The following is a 22,205-nucleotide window of genomic DNA, read 5'->3' on the forward strand; positions in this document are numbered from 1 at the left end:
GCCTCTGCGTCGTCCGTGGTGAGAGGTAATGCCTGAAATTTGACACTGTGGATCTTGGAATATCTAATTCCATAACGATTTCCGAAACGGAATGTCTACTAATGCACAACTAGGCCTTCTGGCGTGTTCCGACCTCACCATCTCTTCGTCCTCTTTTCCACGCTCCTTCTTCCAATAACTTTGTTTCATATCTTGTCGAGATATTCTCTGAGTTTCCATACACAATACATGGTCTTCCTAGTTTTACTTTCTCTCGATTACTATTTCAATTAATGGCTGTGCCTCCAGTGCTTTCATTATTTCTTCATCCCTCATTTTTTCTTCTCTTGTGTAGACTTTCCCTGTTCTAAGAAACATTATTACTGATGCTTTAAACAGGGTTAACGCTTTCTTAATATCCAACTTTCTGCTCCATATAGTACGGCGTGTAGCGCCATAACATTATAACATTTCATTTGTGTTTCTCTTCTAGATTTTCCCTTCAGTGTTCTTCTTATCGTGCCACATTATAAAGGGTGTCTCTGCTAAGAATCATCAGGCGTATTTGCTATGGAGTTTCAGCAGATATTTGCAATTTCGGTTTTGCATTGTACAGCTGGAATGAATCCAAACAAATAATGTCCATCACGTCTGTCATGCACAATGTGGACGGAAAGCGTTGGTGTGTTTCCAGTTGTAAACAAAGTGATTTCGAAAGTGGAATTTTATGTGGCCTTTCGATAGAGCGGTCGCAGATTGGTCTAGCGCGGTACTTGTAAGAGTGTCGGCAAAACCGGAAGAAGGGCCGGTACTCCAGCAGCGGGAGCACCGCCCCGGCCCGGGCTGTCTGCTATCGCCGTGCATGCAGCGCTGCTCAGTCGCTGCTGGATTGTTGTTTATTCTTCACGTGTTACTGTCCCTGTTAACACATATCGATACAACGGACGTCGGACTACACTACTTTGCGAGCGCTGTATCTATTGGGCACGAAAACGGCGGATTCAAAAATCATTTTATTTGTAATGGGAAAAAACGGATGTTGACACCGAGCGTCGCATAGAAGACGTGACGTGCAGTAATTGTTTGGCCTGACTCCAGCTACACAACGTACAACACTACCGTCCGCTACTGCTATACCATAACCTCGAAGCTGGAGGCAGTTTGCAAAACAGAATTATTTTGTTAGAGTAATTATGGTATAAAGCAACAGAGCAGTGTTACCCTCTGAGAGGAATTTTGCTATGTTGACCGTGCTATCGTAATGAAAGTCAGAATTACGTAAAAAATTTGAACAGTACAAACAATATTATCAGTAAACACTTCCGGGCTAAGTTGCCGTGGTCGATCTGTAGAAATTCTTCTTCCTGACGTTTCGTTCTCAACTACGGAGAACATCTTCCGAGGTGAGTCAACGACTGGCTGCTAGGAGCTGGGGCTGCCTGCAATCGAGAGAACAGACGATAGCCAGAGATAGCCACACATCGACGCCACGTGACGTGTGGTGGCGCCCTCTACGATCTCCATATAAGCGGCAGCCTCAGCTCCTAGCAGCCAGTCGTCGACTCACCTCGGAAGATGTTCTCCGTAGTTGAGAACGAAACGTCAGGGAGAAGAATTTCTACAGATCGACCACGGCAACTTAGCCCGGAAGTGTTTACTGATAAAGACGCCGGCCGTGAAAGCCTACATGGGATGATTAGTACAAACAATATTTAACCTATCCACACTGTTTAAAGGATAAAGAAAACGGTCGCCAGCCTAATTAGGCAAGAGAATGATTAACATTCTTGTTTAAGAAAACAATTATTAGTAACTTTAACGGACAAACACAACCTGTATTTTACCACACACGAGTGCAGTGAACTCTGACACCTGCATATGTTCACGGTTAAGATTGGAAGCTGACAGAGCAGGACAGACTATTTACATAAATGTATCAGATAACGGAACACACTATTACTTTCAAGGCTTATTCAAACCGAACAAGATTTATAACGTTACTATTAACATTCACTGAAGAATCATAAATTGGACATAGGTTAAGTCTCTCTCAGTTAAATACTTTACTATTTAAAATGAAAGTTAATTGGAATCCACTAACAGGTTGCTCCTCACTATCTTTGAATAAAGAAATTATTGTTTTCATAAATAGTGGTCTTCCCGTTACTTGTTACCTAGCATTAGCACAATAGGCAAACTGTGGCTCCTGTTATACTATTAATATGCACTTCCAATACACAAGAGATACATACACTTAGCAAACATGAATATATAACTATCCACTATTGCAGTTTTCCACTTTTACTACAGTGAAACATAATGTTGACAAATTTGCAAGAACTGACTCACCTTTTAAAATACAAGGTGATTCAAAAAGAATACCACAACTTTAAAAATGTGTATTTAATGAAAGAAACATAATATAACCTTCTGTTGTACATCATTACAAAGAGTATTTAAAAAGGTTTGTTTCACTCAAAAACAAGTTCAGAGATGTTCAATATGGCCCCCTCCAGACACTCGAGCAATATCAACCCGATACTCCAACTCGTTCCACACTCTCTGTAGCATATCAGGCGTAACAGTTTGGATAGCTGCTGTTATTTCTCGTTTCAAATCATCAATGGTGGCTGGGAGAGGTGGCCGAAACACCATATCCTTAACATACCCCCATAAGAAAAAATCGCAGGGGGTAAGATCAGGGCTTCTTGGAGGCCAGTGATGAAGTGCTCGTCACGGGCTGCCTGGCGGCCGATCCATCGCCTCGGGTAGTTGACGTTCAGGTAGTTACGGACAGATAAGTGCCAATGTGGTGGCGCTCCATCCTGCTGAAATATGAATTGTTGTGCTTCTTGTTCGAGCTGAGGGAACAGCCAATTCTCTAACATCTCCAGATACTGTAGTCCAGTTACAGTAGCACCTTCGAAGAAAAAGGGACCAAAAACTTTATTGGCTGAAATGGCACAGAAAACGTTCACCTTAGGCGAGTCACGTTCATACTGAGTTGTTTCCCGCGGATTCTCAGTGCCCCATATACATACATTGTGACGGTTGACTTTCCCGTTAGTGTGGAAAGTTGCTTCATCACTAAACACAATCTTTGAAACGAAAGATTCATCTGTTTCCATTTGAGCAAGGATAAAATCACAGAAATCGATTCTTTTAATCTTATCAGCTGCAGACAGTGCTTGAACCAATTTCAGACGATAAGGTTTCATAACTAACCTTTTTCGTAGGACTCTCCATACAATTGATTGTGGAATTTGCAGCTCTCTGCTAGCTCTGCGAGTCGATTTTCCTGGGCTGCGAACAAATGCTTGCTGGATGCGTGCTACATTTTCATCACTCGTTCTCGGCCGTCCAGAACTTTTCCCTTTGCACAAACACCCATTCTCTGTAAACTGTTTATACCAACGTTTAATACACCACCTATCAGGAGGTTTAACACCATACTTCGTTCGAAATGCACGCTGAACAACTGTCGTCGATTCACTTCTGCCGTACTCAATAACACAAAAAGGTTTCTGTTGAGCGGTCGCCATCTTAGCATCAACTGACGCTGACGCCTAGTCAACAGCGCCTCAAGCGAACAAATGTACAACTAAATGAAACTTTATAGCTCCCTTAATTCGCCGACAGATAGTGCTTACCTCTGCCTTTTGTCGTTGCAGAGTTTTAAATTCCTAAAGTTGTGGTATTCTTTTTGAATCACCCTGTATACTACAGGCAGCACTATGATCATTAACTAAGCAACACTTTATGAGCCTCAGTTTTAAGAACTTTTAATCTTTAAAAGAAACTGCGAATTGTCTTTATTACCACAGTCTTCTACTTTCAAGTACATGATTAAATAGGAGACTTTGAAACTCCACAAAATCCCTGGGAGGCTTTCACAAGACTACATTCACTACCTCCCACAATTTCACTAAATCCACAGTAAATCTTAACACTCCTTTCTTACCAAAGATCAAACAACATTATTTAATGTTGTGAGGCTTTCATTTTTTCCACAAACTAGGACACTTGGTAATCATAGTTTGAATGGAGAGGAACCTGAGAGGTGTTGTGATAGGGAAAAAATTAAGGTAGGTACATAAATTCAGTTATAAGTTACCTTACATTTGTGCACACTAAAACATCCAATAAGCTGATCCTTCACTGTACATTATTACAGTATTCCGTTACAGTGATTGCGCAATGTGGTGGCAACTGCATGTTGGTAGGTGGATTTGCAGGCAGAATTGCTGGACTCTGTCCCTTCTTGGTGGCGATGATGGATACCAATTCCAGAATCGTTCCATCTATTTATCCATCCATCCGAGGCATTGGAAAGTGGCAGAGAAAGCTTCTCTCGGAACCAGCACAATATACAACTTTTACATGGCAGTGCACAGTTTGGTAGCTCGTCCCCGACTGACTCTTGGTTCCACCTTTTCTACCTAGGCCAACCACAATTTGCACGCGCTACACAGATCCATTCCGGAGGGGAACCACTACACCTTTTTCATATAAACTAATTAAGAATCCTAAGTGAAGGTCAGCAGTTTACATAACAGCAAATAAACATTTTAAATAAAACAGATCATTTGCACATACAGGTAGTTCTAAACAAAATTATTTAAATAAAATTATTTAATTTTAAAGATAACCAAAGAGATTATATGAGAAAGACAAAATATTATTTGCTCATATTGTGCATATTACAGAGATCACACTTCATTACAGTATCGAATTAATCGTACACTAATTACAGAAGTTCAACGATGGAATGTTGAACAAAATAGAAAGCTAAATGAATCAACAAAAGGTATGTAGTGTTTAAGCTATGGTGTTACACACGCGAAAACAAAATTACAAATATCTCCCGAAACACCAGAGAAAATGCACATGACGACTCTTAGGAGAGACACCCGATATCTTGATACGTGCTAATTTTCTTACTTATGTCGTTATCTTCTTCGTAAGTTATGTCACATCCAAGATCTAGAAACCGGACTCCGGTTTTATTATCATCTTGCCGACGATAATCTCAGCACTTTTTGGGGAATCTACCTTAAAATTCCATTGCTTTTATTTCTGTTGCTGAAGTCAACAGGTTATGATAAAGACTTAGATTTTTTAGTCTGTATGCAGCTAATATGACTGCACTGCCCTGTATGATTACCTGATCGTCGGCAAACATCATATTCAGAAATTAATCTGTTCCAGTGCTTACACTTTCAGGTATTCTGTCCTCCTCCGCATTTCCTGGCAAGATCTTTGATGTGGAGGACGGTGTTGGTACAACCTTGCTCCTTTGTTTATCTTCACTTCTGGTGTCAGCTTTTTGCCTGTATATATTCTTATTTTTGTGTTGTTATATAATCTTTGAGTATTTCGGTAAGCCCAAGGCGCCGCGCTATCTTCGTGGCCACACTGAGTATGTCTTGTAGTCGATAGCTCCTGACGTTATCCTTGCCTGGTCGTCGTCCATGATTTCCGGCTTATTTTGAGGCTTGTGAGTATGAAGGTTACCGGACTTTTTGCATAACTTCTCAACTTTGAGGGAAAGCCTGTAAAGATTTTCTCCCTAGGAAAAGTCTGGCTTCACGAAGCTTGAGCAGGTTTTCCTCCCACTTGGAAGATTACATCTACATCTACATCTACATCTACATCCATACTCCGCAAACCATCTGACAGTGTGTGGCGAAAGGTACCTTTAGTACCTCTATCGGTTCTATTCCAGTCTCGTATTGTTCGTGGAAACAAAGATTGTCGGTATGCCTCTGTGTGGGCTCTAATCTCTCTGATTTTATTCTCATGGTCTCTTCGCGAGATATACGTAGGAGGGAGCAATGTACTGCTTGACGCCTCGGTGAAGGTACGTTCTCGAAACTTCAACAAAAGCCCGTACCGAGATACTGAGCGTGTCTCTTGCCGAGTCTTCCACTTGAGTTTATCTATCATCCGTAACGTTTTCGTGATTACTAAATGATGCTGTAACGAAGCGCACTGCTCTCCGTTGGATCTTCTCTATCTCTTCTATCAACCGTATCTGGTTCGGATCCCACACCGGTGAACAGTATTCAAGCAGTGCGCGAACAATTGTACTGTAACCTGCTTCCTTTGTTTTCGGATTGCATTTCCATAGGATTCTTCCAATCAATCTCAGTCTAGCATCTGCCTTACCGACGATTACTTTTATATGGTCATTCCATTTTAAATCACTCCTAATGCCTACTCCCAGATAATTTATGGAATTAAATGCTTCTAGTTGCTGACCTGCTATGCCGGCCGGAGTGGCCGTGCGGTTCTGGGCGCCACAGTCTGGAACCGAGCGACCGCTACGGTCGCAGGTTCGAATCCTGCCTCGGGCATGGATGTGTGTGCTGTCCTTAGAACTAATTAAACCTAACTAACCTAAGTTCTAGGCGACTGATGACCTCAGAAGTTAAGTCGCATAGTGCTCAGAGCCATTTTGCTGACCTGCGATATTGTAGCTAAATGATAAAGGATCTTTCTTTCTGTGTATTCGCAGCACATTACTCTTGCTACATTGAGATTTAATTCCCATTCCCTACACCATACGTCAATTCGTTGCAGATCCTGCTGCATTTCAGACTAGAGAACGAAGATGTAAGACATCCTCTGGTCTCGCATGCGCAAATGGTGATTTTATAAGCCGCCTAAGTTCCACCCTAGAGCACACGTAATGCCAAGGAACCTTCCAATTTTCCCAATTTGCCTGGGCTGGAAGAAGTGTAAAATGTTTAAATTTTGACACTGCATACTGTGCGGTAGCTACAGAATTCGCGTCTTGCGATTGGTACACAAACTATCTCTAGGCCAAGGCCTATCCTGAATAATTATTAAACTTTCTTATCGACATAATCTCCTGAAGAATCACATGTGCGAGCCGGGCTATTTGCAACGACCTGGTATCGTGCACTGTCGTGCCCAAAAGTCTGATGTTGCTATTAACAATGTCTCCCATTTCAGTAAAACAGAACGTGAAAGGCAAGGTTTCCAACGCACTTCCCTGGAGCGCACCAGAATTTGCTTCTACAAGAGGCGTTCAATAAGTAGTGCAATACATTTTCCCCTGAAAACAGGTTAGTTTTATTCAGGACACCAATACTCAATAATATTCATCACTCTTTTGTCTAGAAAACCCTATTTCTCAGTACAATCTCCGTTCAGTGCTACGGCCTTACGCCACCTCACTGAGAAGGCCTGTTTGCCCGCATGGTGCAACTCCACCGGTCGGTGTCTGGCCAGCATCTTGCTCCATCAATAAAGTACCCATCATCCAGAATGGTGGACGAGTGTATCAGCACTACAGCCAGAGACATCCCATTGTCCTTCCATCACACACAATGAGAGCGGGAGATCGGACAAGTTTGCGCGACTTTGTTGCGGTGATGACAGACGCCTCGCTCAACGACTCACCGTGCTTTTATTCACTACCAGGCATTATGCAAGTGCCTACGAATTTCTGGGCTGCTCTGGCTTTCCGCTAAAAGAAACTCAGTGACAGCTCTCTGCAAGGAACACATCTCCATCACAGAGGCCATTTTGAAGACTACATATAGCGCCGCCTAATGTCGCAGCTTGATGAAACTGTATCGGCCAAAGCGGGAATATTTGACGACGTCCCACGACAAATTTCGCATTTTTTCTACCGAAGTCTGCCGAGAATGAAAAGTGCGTTGCATTAGTTACTCAACGTCCCTTCTACATTTTCGAATGATGATTTCGGTGCCTTAGTATCATAACTCGCCTGTTGTCAAGCATGTTGTAACAAAGGCCTGTCCTTCGGTGCTGAAGCTGACTGCGTAAAACAGAGTGAAATGTGATGATGGACTGACGAAAGTGCAACTTAACTTATCGTTTTTACATACACTATGTGGTCAAAAGTATCCGGACACCTGGCTGAAAATGACTTACAAGTTCGTGGCGCGCTCGATCGGTAATGCTGGAATTCAATATGATCTTGGGCCCTCCTTAGCCTTGATGACAGCTTCCACTCTCGAAGGCATACATTCAATCAGTTGCTGGAAGGTTTCTTGGGGACTGGCAGCCCATTCTTCACGGAATGATGCACTGAGGACAGGTATCGATGTCGGTCGGTGAGGCCTGGCACGAAGTCGGCGTTCCAAAACATCCCACAGGTGTTGTATACGATTCAGGTCAGGACTCTGTGCAGGCCAGTCTATTACAGGGATGTTATTGCCGTGTAACCACTCCGCCACATGCCATGCATTATGAACAGGTTCTCAATCGTCTTAAAAGATGCAATCGCCATCCTCGAATTGCTCGTCAACAGTGGGAAGCAAGAAAGTGCTTAAAACTTCAACGTAGGCCGTGCTGTGATAGTGCCACGCAAAACAGCAAGGGGTGCAAGCCCTTTCCATGAAAAACACGACCACACCACAACACCACCGCCTCCGAATTTTACTGTTGGCACTACACACGCTGGCAAATTATGTTCAACGGGCATTCGCCATACCCACACCCTGGCATCGGATCGCCACATTGTGTACCGTGATTCGTCACTCCACACAAGGTTTCCCTCTGTTCAGTTGTCCAATGCTTACGCTCCTTACACCAAGCGAGGCGTCGTTTGCCATTTGCCGGAGTGATGTGTGGCTTATGAGCAGCAGCTCGACCATGAAATCCAAGTTTTCTCACTTCCCCCCTAACTGTCATAGTACTTGCAGTGAAACCTGATGCAGTTTGGAATTCCTGTGTGATGGTCTGGATAGATGTCTGCCTATTATATATTACGACCCTCTTCGACTGCCGGCGGTTAATGTTAGTCAACAGACGAGGTTGGCCCTACACGTTTCCACTTCACTATCACATCGGAAACAATGGACCTAGGGATGTTTAGGAGTGCGGAACTCTCACGTACAGACGTATGACACAAGTGACACCCAATCATCTGACCACGTTCGAAGTCAGTGAGTTCCGCAGAGTGCCCCATTCTGCTTTCTTACGATGTCGAATGACAACTGAGGCCTCTGGTATGGCTGGTAATAGGTAGCAGCACACTGCACCTAATACGAAACGTTTTGTTGATCATATAGTGGGGGAGGAAAATATACCAATAAGTGATGACGTTGAACTACGTGTGTTTTTGGTCCTATTGCAGTGACTTTTGTTTTCGTGTTACCGCAATAGCCCTGTTAGATCTTGAATACGCGATCATGCAAATGTCTCTCATGGTAACACACACATTTCTGTATGCGAGTGTGTTTTACCACTGCTTTTCGGGATGAGCGAATTATATTCTGAGCATATTTTCGTGTAGTTCTGAGCGCTCGAGTTCACCCACGGTCCTCGTTAGATTACAGAATATGTGGATGGGAAAGATTTTGGAAAATAGTTTTGTCCATCACTTAATTTTAAATAAAAATAGAAAATACAAAAACAGGGAAACTCCATAATTGGTGTAGGTGGTGTGTGAGCGCGTACTGAAAAGTAATGCTTCGCAATTTTTTATTCTGTTCTCCGTATCGGTTGAGGTGTTAACATGTCATGCACGTTAGTCGGCCGATTTTCCCGCTTCGTTGACGCAAGTTGCATCCCTCTACCGCTAGAGGGCTCAGAACTCTAGACTGTGATATGGTTGTGTGTAACGTAACTATGTCGACGACTGAGAAACGGCGTGCTGTAATCGAGTTTCAGGATTCGAAGAGTTCGCACACTCATGGCGCATTCGCTCCTTCAGCTTGACAAAGCCGGAGAACACACGACATCTCGCTACAGTCCGACGCCGTCGGTTGACTGTCATCAATAAACCTCCGTACACTCTGGTTCAAATGGCTCTGAGCACTATGGAACTTAACTTCTGAGGTCATCAGTCCCCTAGAACTTAGAACTACTTAAACCTAACTAACCTAAGGACATCACACACATCCATGCCCTAGGCACGAATCGAACCTGTGACCGTAGCGGTCGCACGGTTCCAGACTGTAGCGCCTAGAACCGCTCGGCCACTCCGGCCGGCTCCGTACACTCTCTTCATCGGTTTCCAAACCGTTCAAAACGCCTTCGAGAAATTCACTTTGATAGCGATAAAGTGGTGCAAGCAGAGGTGATGTTGTAGCTCCGTCAACAAAGTCATTCTACAGCTACGGTGTCAAAAAACTGGAATAATGTATTCATGAAAAAAGTGTGTGAAATCTTATGGGACTTAACTGATAAGGTCATCAGTCCCTAAGCTTCCACACTACTTAACCTAAATTATCCTAAGGACAAACACACACACCCATGCCCAAGGGAGGACTCGAACCTCCGCTGGGACCACCCGCACAGTCCATGACTGCAGCGCCCTAGGCCGCTCGGCTAATCCCGCGCGGCAGTGTATTCATCATCAGGGTGACTATGTTGAGAAACAAATATGAAGATTAAAAACGTAAAATCGTAATAAAGCTTGTTTAATATAAAAATCTTTAGAGTTTTCACGTAAAAAATCGGATGATTTACTTTTCTGTACGCCCATGTGTTTTTTTATTGTTTGGCCTAGTGAGGACCACATAAAATAACATATCTCCTTTCTTTTCTCCTTTCTTTATTTCCAGTAGTTTTTTATTGTTTCCGTGTGCCCGGTTTTTCTACTGTCCATATTGCGCCTGTTTCTTTCCTTTGTTTTCTCGTGGAAGCCCTTCAAACTTGTTGCTTTAGCCCTCGTCCGCCCCGGGTAGCTGAGTGCGTACTCGCTTCGGTGGTACATGTACTAAAATTGGAACGATACAGAGAAGATTAGCATGACCTAGCCGGCACGGTAGCTCAGCGTGTTCGGTCAGAGGGTTAGCTGCCCTCTGTAATAAAAAAAGCTGAGTGACTGGATCAATAACGAACTTCAACGGGCCTCAGGGGACGTCCGCCACGAACAAATGTAACGAACAAAATGAGACTAAAAAAAAAAGTGGTCGGCGCGACGGAATGTCATCCTTAACGGCTCGGATTCGATTCCCAGAGGGGTCGGAGATTTTCTCCGCTCAGGGACTGGGTGTTGTGTTGTCCTTATCATCATCATTTCACCCCCATTGACAAGCAAGTCGCCGATGTGGCTTCAACTCGAAAGACTTGTACCAGGCGAACGGTCTACCCGACAGGAGGCCCTAGCCACACCCCGTTTCCATTACTTTAGCCCTCAGCTTTTTCTCTTTTTTCTGTTTCTTCCTCCGTTCTGTCCAGTTCTCTCAGTTCTGCTTTTACTTCTTTGATCCAAGGCATTAAATCTCAAGCATTCAATCAAAAAACATACAGAGGGGCTCAAAAAAATATATCCACTGTTTAAAAGTCCATAACTTGCAAACTAATTGACGGAGTTGTCTAATTTTTTGTGAAAGTGTAGCTGAAAGTCCAACTTAAAGATATCACTGTAGGTGTTCGAAATGGTCATCATTAACATCCACACACAAACGATGTCGACGAACTGCAGCACGGACTACTGACTGCAACGTGTTCGGTTGGATACTTGCACATGAATGTCGACAATGGATTCTCCAAGTTCATCCAATGTGCGTGGCTTTTGTCGATAAACGACGTCCTTTAGTTTTCCCTACATGTAAAAGTCCAGAGGAGTTATGTCTGGGGAACGTGGTGGATACTCCACAGCACCTCTACGGCCTATCCATCTACCTAGCAGATTTTCGTCGAGATACGCACTAGCACGATTTTGGTAGTGGGTGGAGCACCATCTTGTTGAAAGTAAACTTTTCCATCTCCATACAAGTCTCGGATGGCAGGTAAAATGTATGCCTGAAGCTTCTGAAGGTACACCTCACCGGTAACTGTGCCGTCAAAGAAGAATGGCCCAATCAAGCCCCGGTAAGACAACCCACACCACACATTTACTCCTGGCAGATTCACGGCTTTGTCTACACGGACGTTCGGATTTTCGGCGGCCCAGTAGATGCAATTGTGGCGATTTACTGTACCATTGAGTTTGAACTGTGCCTCATCAGACCACACAATCATCTCTACAAACTCTTCATCGTTGCGCACCATATTAGTAAACCACTCGCAGTACTCCATTCTACGATCTGGGTCGTCCTCGTTCATTGCGTGTAGCAATCGTGGGACGTAGCACTTCATCTTTGCTGTCTTGAAAATTCGCCGAACACTTGAGCGACTCACTCCAATTTCATGGAACTACAAATTATTACACTACCAAAGATGATGCAACTCCGTCAATTTGTTTGCCACTTATGGACTTTTAAACAGTGGATACATTTTTTTGACCCATCTGTATTTTTTAAAAAAAAATCTTTTCTCATCTGGGCTTTTTAGGTTTCCACAGAAACAGTTCTCCTCTTCCTCACTGTATCTTACATTCGTTCATAATCTTCTTTATTACTTCTTAATTTACATTTCCCATTGTCGTGCTTTGATCCCAACTTTTTTCTGAATGTCGCACTTAAAACTAAAATATCGCGGTTCAGACTGAAGTGGAAAGAGAGAGAAAGGCAGACAGACAGAGAAGGAGAGAGAATACTGGGACAGGAGAGGGGAGACCGGGCCCTCCCTTATCGTAATTCAGCGCCAAGTCGCCCCCTTCACCCGTCCAGGGCCTTACCCCTCCCACCCCTCTGGCTGTGATTTGCATGTAATGGCGCCCGCGAGTTTTAATGGGTTTTCTTTCAGCCCCTGCAGTAATTAACACGGATCGCCCACGGCGCCGGCATTCGCTTCATTGGCCACTCGCATTATTTGCCGTCCCCTCCTCCGACCCCTCTCCTCCCCCACCGGCCCTGATTTCAATGGAAGGGGCGGGCTGATGGCGGGAAACTAAAGAGGCCGCTCTAACTTTCACAGCGATGCCCTCTCAGTCTCCCTGCCATCACCACCCCTCGAACATTGACACGCTTTGTTTTGCCGGATACACGGTATTTACTGATATATACTATTATACGCTGGGACAACAGAAGCCATGGGGTACTACTACACTACTGGCCATTAAAATTGCTACACCACGAAGGTGACGTGCAACAGACGCGAAATTTAGCCGACAGGAAGAAGATGCTGTGATATGCGAAAGCTTAACTTGGCGCCTGTGGCGACACCTACGACGTGCTGACATGAGGAAAGTTTCCAGCCGATTTCTCATACACAAACAGCAGTTGACCGGCGTTGACTGGTGAAACGTTGTTGTGATGTTCGTGTAAGGAGGATAAATACCTACCATCACGTTTCCGACTTTGATAAAGGTCGGATTGTAGACTATCGCGGTTGCGGTTTAACGTATCGCGACATTGCTGCTCGCGTTGGTCGAGATCCAATGACTGTTAGCAGAATATGGAATCGGTGGGTTCAGGAGGGTAATACGGTACGCCGTCTGGATCCCAACGACCTCGTATCACTAGCAGTCGAGATGACAGGCATCTTATCTGCATGGCTGTAACGCATCGTGCAGCCACGTCTCGATCCCTGAGTCAACAGACGGGGACGTTTCAACAACCATCTATAACAACCATCTACACGAACAGTTCGACGATGTTTACAAAAAATCAAATGGCTCTGGGGGCTATGGGACTTAACTTCTCAGGTCATCAGACCCCTAGAACTTCTTAAACCAAACTAACCTAAGGACATCACACACATCCATGCCGAGGCAGGATTCGAACCTGCGACCGTAGCGTTCGCGCGGTTCCAGACTGTAGCGCCTAGAACCGTTCGGCCACTTCGGCCGGCCGACAATGTTTGCAGCAGCATGGACTATCAGCTGCGAGACCATGGCTGCGGTTACCTTTGACGCTGCATCATAGGCAGGAGCGCCGGCGATGGTGTACTCAACGACGAACCTGAGTGCACGAATGGCAAAACGATATTTTTTCGGATGAATCCAGGTTCTGTTTACAGCGTCATGATGGTTGCATCCGAGTTTGGCGACATCGCGTTGAACGCACATTGGAAGCGTGTATTCGTCATCGCCATACTGGCGTATCACCCGGCGTGACGGTATGGGGTGCCATTGGTTACACGTCTCGGTCACCTCTTGTTCGTATTGACGGCACATTGAACAGTGGACGTTACATTTCAGATGTCTTACGACCCGTGGCTCTACCCTTCATTCGATCCCTGCGAAACCCCACATTTCAGCAGGATAATGCACGACCGCATGCTGCAGGTCATGTACGGGTCTTTCTGGATACAGAAAATGTTCGACTGCTGCCCTGGCCAGCACATTCTCCAGATCTCTCACCAATTGAAAACATCTGGTCAGTGGTGGCCGAGCAACTCGCTTGTCACAATACGCCAGTCATTACTCTTGATGAATTGTGGTGTCGTGTTGAAGCTGCATGGGCAGCTGTACCTGTACACGCCATCCAAGCTCTGTTTGACTCTATGCCCAGGCGTATCAAGGCCGTTATTACGGCCAGAGGTGGTTGTTCTGGGTACTGATTTCTCAGGATCTATGCACCCAAATTGCGTGAAAATTTAATCACATGTAAGTTCTAGTATAATAGATTTGTCCAATGAATACCCATTTGTCATCTGCATTTCTTCTTGGTGTAGCAATTTTAATGGCCAGTAGTGTATTACTACTACTACTACTACTATTACGTGATCAGGCCCAGTGGACCGCACGCATCTACAAGTTTCCTCCTCCACTGTATTCTGTCCATTGCTGCTATCCACCATCCGTCCACATCTATTGACACTTGGTTTAAATCTTCATAGAGTCCATCCCTCCAACGCTTTTTGGGTGTCCCTGGCGGTCTCCTTCATGGCCAGCCCACTGCATTCGTTTGACTCTGACAGTTCCTGCTATGTTGGGCTGCTGGTATAGTTCCTCAAGCTCTTGGTTGTATCTGATCCTGCATTCCACTGTATCTGCATCCAGAAATGGACCGAAGATCTTCCGAAACACTTTTCTCTCAAAAACAAGGTGCTTATGGAAGTCCTGTTTCCGGATACTCCATGCCTCACAGAAATATAGAACAACAGGCTGGATCAGGGTTTTGTACAGTCGAATCTTGAACTGCCTGGAGAGATATCTGGACCGAAGCAGTTGTGCTAGGCTGTGGTAAGATCGGTTTCCTTGCTTGTATTCTGGTAGTGATCTCTGCTTCACATGACGTGTGCCCCTAGGTATTTGAATTCTTGCACTCTCTTGTAGGACTGGTCCCCAACCAGCAGTGATTGTAGATGATCAGAAGTCTGACAATGACCACGCGTCGTAACGAGGTATTCTGTCTTGGCTTTTTTTATGTTTAGCCCAGATTTGCTGGCAGCCTCATTTAGTGCTTTGCTCATTTGCTCCAGCTCCTCTTCCGACCTAGAGAGTAAACAGATGTCGCCTGCATAGGCTAAGTATGCCAGTCTCTTTCCTTCGATTTCAATCCCTTCGTTCTCTTGGAAGGTCTCGCGTACGATCTTCTCGAGGGCACAGTTGAACAGAATAGGGGACAATCCATCTCCTTGCCTGAGTCCTGTCGCAATTTCAAACTCCTCAGTTACGCAATTTCCCGTCTTCACCTTTGCACGTGTTTCGTTCAGACAGATCTTTATCAGATTGATGAGTTTCTCTGCTGTGCCAAACTCCCTTAAACAGTTGAGCAGGCTCTTGTGACGTATGCAATCATAGGCCTTCTTAAAATCAACGAATAAAATATGCAAATCTTTACCATATTCACCCAGTTTCTCAGTGAGCTGCCGGAGACTGAAGTTCTGATCTACTGTTGACCGTCCTGGCCGGAAACCTCCCTGGTACTCCCCAATCACCGATTCTGCCACTGGCTGAATTCTATGTATGGGGCAATTGGACAGGCTTATAGCAGACGTTAAGCAGGGCGATTCCTCGATAGTTGTCACATTTCAGTTTGTCGCCCTTCTTATGTACTGGACAACTCAGAGCTGTTTTCCATTCTCCTGGTAGTTCTTCTTTGGTGCATATTGTCTGTATCAGTCAGTGTATTTTTTCTGCAAGTTTCTCTCCTCCTGCCAGGATTATTTCAGCCTGCATTCCATCTCCACGTGGTCTCTTGTTCTGTTTAAGGTGTCTTATTCTGGTTTTTATCCCATCCAGGGTAGGTGGGGGATGGTCTGCATTGGCTGCAGTTCGGGTTCATCACAGTTTAGCAGCTGTCGAAAGTACCATTTCCATCTCTCAGCTATGTCCCTATCGTTCGTCAGGATCTTATCGTGGGAATCTTTGACAAATTTCTGCTTGGCCTGGTGACCATTTAGTAATCGCGAAAGCGTTACGGAGATGATAGATAAACTCCAGTGGAAGACTCTGCAGGAGAGACGCTCAGTAGCTCGGTACGGGCTTTTGTTGAAGTTTCGAGACCATACCTTCATCGAGGAGTCAAGCAGTATATTGCTCCCTCCTATGTATACCTCACGAAGAGACCATGAGGATAAAATCAGAGAGATTACAGCCCACTCAGAGGCATACCGACAATCCTTCTTTCCACGAACAATACGAGACTGGAATAGAAGGGAGAACCGATAGAGGTACTCAAAGTACCTTCCGCCACACACCGTCAGGTGGCTTGCGGAGTATGGATGTATATGTAGACGTAGATGTAGATGTAGACCTTTGCAGAGGTACTTTACCTTCAGAAGCCATGGGATACCTGCTAATATCGTATCAGACCTCCTCTTCCGGCGTAGTGCAGCAACTCTGTTACGTCACATCAAGTTCGATAGGTTTCATGTTTGGCGATCTGGGTGGCCAGATCATTCGATCGAATTTTCCACAATGTTCTTCAAACCAATCGCGAACAACTGTGGCCCAGCGACATGGCGCATTTTCATCCAAAAAAATTCCATTGATCTTTGCTAACTTGAAGTCCATCAATGGCTTCAAATGGTCTCCAAGTAGCCGAACATAACCATTTCACAGTGAATGACCTGTTCAGTTCGACTAGAGGACCCAGCCTACTCCATGTAAACACAGCCCACGCCATTACACTGTGCCTTGTTGACAACTTGGGTCATGACTTCAAGGGGTCTGTGCCAAACTCGAACCCTACCATCAGCTCTTACCAACTGAAATCGGGATTCAGCTGACCAGGTCACGGTTTTATAGTCGTCTAGAATCCAACCGGTATGGTCACGGGCCCAGGAGAGGTGCTGCAGGCGAAGTCGTCCTGCTACCAAAGGAACTCGTGTCGGTCGTCTGCTGCTATAGCCCACTAACGCCAAATTTTGCAGCACTGTCCTAATGGATTTGTTTGTCGTACGTTCCATATTGATCGTATGGCTATGTCACACAGTGTTGCTTGTCTGTAAGCACCGACAACGACGCAAACGACGCTGCTCTCGGTTGTTAAGTGAAGGTCATCGGCCACTGCGATGCCGGTGGCGAGAGGTAAAGCCTGAAATCTAGTATTCTCGACACACTCTGGACACCTATCTCGGAATATTGAATTCACCTAATGACCTCAGAAATACACAGATCAAGAAAGTTTTGCATCACCGCGGTTCCCAGAACTCCTGAAGGTAGACGTTGACTATGGATATTATATCACAGACACAGGCCCTTTGACTGTTCAGAGATGTCACAAAACCCGCCCAAAGATGTCAACAACCATGCATGAGCAGCGCCTATTCGACTAGGGGGTCAGACACCGATCAGTTCCAGTCATTCCATCAGGAAGTACACAGCTCATGTTATCTAGACGGTCAATACCACAGTTCGATCGCGTCCGCATTATTACTTTGTGCCACGATGGACTCTCAGCAAGGAAGGTGTCCAGGCGTCTCGGAGTGAACCAAAGCGATGATGTTCGGAAATGGAGGAGATACAGAAAGACAGGAACTGCCTGACTCAGGCCGCCCCAGGGCTACTACTGCAGTGGATGACCGCTGCCTACGGATTTCGGCTCATAGGAACACTGACAGCAACGCCACAATCTCGAATAATGCTTTTCGTGCAGCCACAGGACGTCGTGTTAATGATTCAAACTGTGGGCAAAATGCTGCATGATGCCCAACTTCACTCCCAGCGTCTATGGCGCGCTACATCTTTGCAGCCACGACTCCATGCAGAGCGGGCCAGATGGGCCCAACAACATACCGAATGGACAGCTCAGGATTGGCACCAGAATCTCTTCACCGATGAGTGTCGCACATGCCTTCAACCAGACAGTCGTCGGAGACGTGTTCGGAGGCAATCCGGTCAGGCTGAACGCCTTAGACACACTGTCCAGCGAGTGCAGCAAGGTGAAGGTTCCCTGCTGTTTCGGGAACCGACGCACGCCGCTGGCGGCCATGGAAGGCGCCGTAACGGCTGTACGATACGTGAATGCCATCTTCCGACCGATAGTGCAACCATATCGGCAGCATATTGGCGAGGCATTCGTCTTCATGGAAGACAATTCACACCCCCATCGTGCACATCTTGTGAATGGCGTCCTTCAGGACAACGACATCGCTCGATTAGAGTGGCCAGCATGTTTTCCAGACATGAACCCTATTGAACATTGCTGGGATAGATTGAAGAGAGCTATTTATTTACGACGTGACTCACCAACCACTCTCAGGGGTCTACGCCGCATCGGCGTTGAGGAGTGGGACAATCTGGACCAAAAGTGCCTTGATGAACTTGTGGATAGTATACCACGACGAATACAGGTATACATCAATGAAAGAGGATGTGCTGCTGTGTATTAGGGGTCCCGGTGTGTACAGCAATATGGACCACCACCTCTGAAGGTATTGCTGTGTGGTGGTATAACAAGCAACTGTGGTTTTCATGAGCAACAAAAAGGGCGGAAATGATGTTTTTGTTGACATCTATTCGAATTTTCTGTACAGGTTCCGGAACTTTCGGAACCGAGGAGATGCAAAACTATTTTTTATGTGTGTGGAAGTAGAAGGTGCGATGCATCTAGCTCCAAGTGCCATTCCGCGTTCAAAGTCTGGTAATTCCCATCATGAGGCCGTAATCACGTTGGAAACCTTTTCGCTTGAATTAGCTGAGTACAAATAACAGTTCCGCCAATTCACTGTCCTTTAATACCTTGTACACGCAATACCACCACCATGTCTACATGTGGATATCGCTATCCCATTACTCTTGTCACCTCAGTGCATAGCCATGTAGAGCTCAAAACGTTCAAATGTGTGTGAATTCCTCGGGTGCCAACCTGCTGAGGTCATCGGTCCCTAGACTTACGCACTACTTAAATTAACTTATGCTAAGAACACACACACACACACACACACCCATGCCCGAGGGAGGACTCGTACCTCCACTTGGAGGGGCCGCGCAATCCGTGACATGGCGCTTCTACCCGAGCGGCCACTCCGCGCGGCATGTAGAGTATACAGTGTATGCCGTATAGGTTCCTTATAGATAAATACGCTACAAAGTCTAGTGCCGGCCGGTGTGGCCGTGCGGTTCTAGGCGCTTCAGTCTGGAACCGCGTGACCGCTACGGTCGCAGGTTCGAATCCTGCCTCGGGCATGGATGTGTGTGATGTCCTTAGGTTAGTTAGGTTTAAGTAGTTCTACGTTCTAGGGGACTGATTACCATAGATGTTAAGTCCCATAGTGCTCAGAGCCATTTGAACCATTTTTAAAAAGTCTAGTAAAGTTGGGTTCTAAAATGCATGCCTCTGACCACTTGTTCATCTTCGCTAATGTGAAACACATGTCTTCTAGTGCACAACTGGTCGTAGCTCCTAAGGTAAGCTTATTAGAGCCGATGTTTGCTGGACAATTTTATTGTGTTGATCCATATTACCTCCTCCCAAAATATGAAAGAGCTTGTAGCAGATGATACGTGTTTCATACTAACAAAGATGAACAAGTGTCCATAGTTGTTAAGGTATGCGCTTTAGAGCACTTATTTACTGGAAATTTTTTTCTTGTTTTCCTGTAAGGAACCTATCACTAAAGTCTAGAGATGTTTTTAGGAACATCCTGTTTATAAAAGTAAACTCATCTTTACTGACAAAATAATACAAGCACGTTTTCAAATCACTGGTAGCAGTCCATTCACAAACGCACATGGGTAGTGTTTCCGTGCCTCAGTAGAACTAGATCAGCTAGGTTACTGACATCTCGTACAAATTACGAGAGTGTGCTAAAAATTAATGCCTGCGTATTTTTTTTTGTGAAAACCCTCACAGCTTTTTAAATAAAATAAACGTTATTGTCATTCTACGTCTTCATTCTTCATTTCTACATATTTATTTTTCAACAAAGCCATACTGGCGACGAACACATTTCTCCCAACGAGAGACCAGTTTGTTGATACTGTCACCGTAAAATGTTTGATTTTGTCGACGGAGCCACAACCTTGCCTCTGCTTGCACCACTTCATCACTATCAAAGTGATGAAGGTGTTCTTGAAGTCTTGGGAACAGATGGAAATCTCACGGGGCCAAGTCAGGATTGTCCGAAATATAACGGATGGCAGTGAACCAGATTGTTGCAAATGTCGTAGCTTTCGTGTGTGGTCTGACGTTGTCATGCTGAAGGAGTGTCCTCCATGTGTGGGCGAACTCTTCGAATTCGAAACTCGGTAACATAACGTTGTTTCTCACACATATTTACGTTTAGCACACTGGACTAGCATTCGGGAGGACGACGGTTCAATCCCGTCTCCGGCCATCCTGATTTCGGTTTTCCGTGATTTCCCTAAATTGTTTCAGGCAAATGCCGGGATGATTCCTTTGAAAGGGCACGGCCGATTTCCTTCCCAATCCTTCCCTAACCCGAGCTTGCGCTCCGTCTCTAATGACCTCGTTGTCGACGGGACGTTAAACACTAACCACCACCACCACATAGTTACGTCACAGGCTGCTGCTTTGCACTATACAAATCGTAGCCCTCTAGCGGCAGACAGCAGAAAATTTCGGGACATGAAGAACAAATATGTAAAATGTTAATAACATTTGTTTTATTTAAAAAAGGTTTTAGGGTTTTCACAAAAAATCCTGAGGCATTACTTTTCAACAGGCCCCGTAATAACTGACGATCAACTAGCCACACAAGCTTCTAATAACTCACGATCAACTGGTAGCACAATTTTCAAGCTTCACCTATCTTGGTTGTGATTCACATTTTAACGATGATGACAAAGTGAACGAAAACCCTCAACGATTTCAGAATATTTTTAGAGGAGTTCGGCAAAAATTGAAGGCTGATAGGATAGAAGAGTCTCAGATTGTATAAGGCTGTGGATATGCCGACAATAATATATGGAAGCGGGACATAGGTGAATATAATAAATTATCGAATCAAAATACAATTGTGTGAAATGCGGTTCCTGAGATTAGTGAGAGGATTTTTTGCTGAAAGACAAAAAAAAGACGATGAAAAGACAGCAATTAAATATATTATTATAGGATATGGAGTCCGCCTTTTTCCAAGCACACTGCTTTTTCTTTTTACCCAAACATCTTTCAGTACCTGTGTGCCACCATCAGCGGCTTTTTTGGTTTATTGAAAACTGTAAAAAGTGAAAATGTTTTATGTTATAATTGATTTAAAAAAGTGGGGTCTCAAGAAAGTTTTTGTTTGTTTTGCTTCTTACCTTGATTTTGCATTATGTGGTTTTGCAGGAGCAACTCTGTAGTGTCCTGCACTGAAAGCTTGTCATCTGCTAACCAAAGATGTAAATGTAATTTCATCAGCGATTTAACAAATCCCTTGTTTTTTTTTAAAACGTGGTTTCTGGGGTGTCGAAATGTTTCGCACATGTATTTGTTACTACTCGCGTTTTGTTTTGACTGATGCTTTTTCTTTTGGATTCCAAGGACATTGCACACACATATTAATGTAACTTATTTCTTAATAAACGCCTTTTTCACTTCGCAAGACGTGGGGAGCAATTTTTACTCTTTTTCAATAAGCAAAAAATCCTCTGATGATGGCACAGAGGTGCTGAAACATGGTTGGGCAAAAAGAAAAAGCAGTGTGTTTGCAAAACGGCGGGATGCATATCCTATAATTTAACTGCAAATGCGGGAAGAAAGGGCAAGACCTGCAGATCCAAAAGATGAATAAATATATTAGCGTTGAAAGACAAAATTATCTCAAAACAAGAGAAATTGGAAAAACTACGTTTTTAGGATGGAGGACGACAGAATTCTTAAGCATGCTCTTAGATATCATGGTCTATCCATTTAGATGGCTCTGAGCACTATGGGACTTAACATCTATGGTCATCAGTCCCCTAGAACTTAGAACTACTTAAACCTAACTAACCTAAGGACAGCACACAACACCCAGCCATCACGAGGCAGAGAAAATCCCTGACCCCGCCGGGAATC

The 22,205-nt window shown here is 44.7% G+C and overlaps 1 protein-coding gene and 1 pseudogene across 2 annotated transcripts in view; both read left to right on the forward strand.

Moving 5' to 3' along the window:
• The window catches only part of LOC124717086, a 583,165-nt gene that overhangs the window by 413,009 nt on the left and 147,951 nt on the right, over positions 1–22,205 (forward strand). The gene's annotated exons all lie outside the window — the stretch shown is intronic.
• LOC124717554 lies at positions 10,676–10,736 on the forward strand (annotated as a pseudogene).

The sequence above is a fragment of the Schistocerca piceifrons genome, chromosome 9 (assembly GCF_021461385.2).
Source record: "Schistocerca piceifrons isolate TAMUIC-IGC-003096 chromosome 9, iqSchPice1.1, whole genome shotgun sequence".
Taxonomy (NCBI): Eukaryota; Metazoa; Arthropoda; class Insecta; order Orthoptera; family Acrididae; genus Schistocerca; species Schistocerca piceifrons.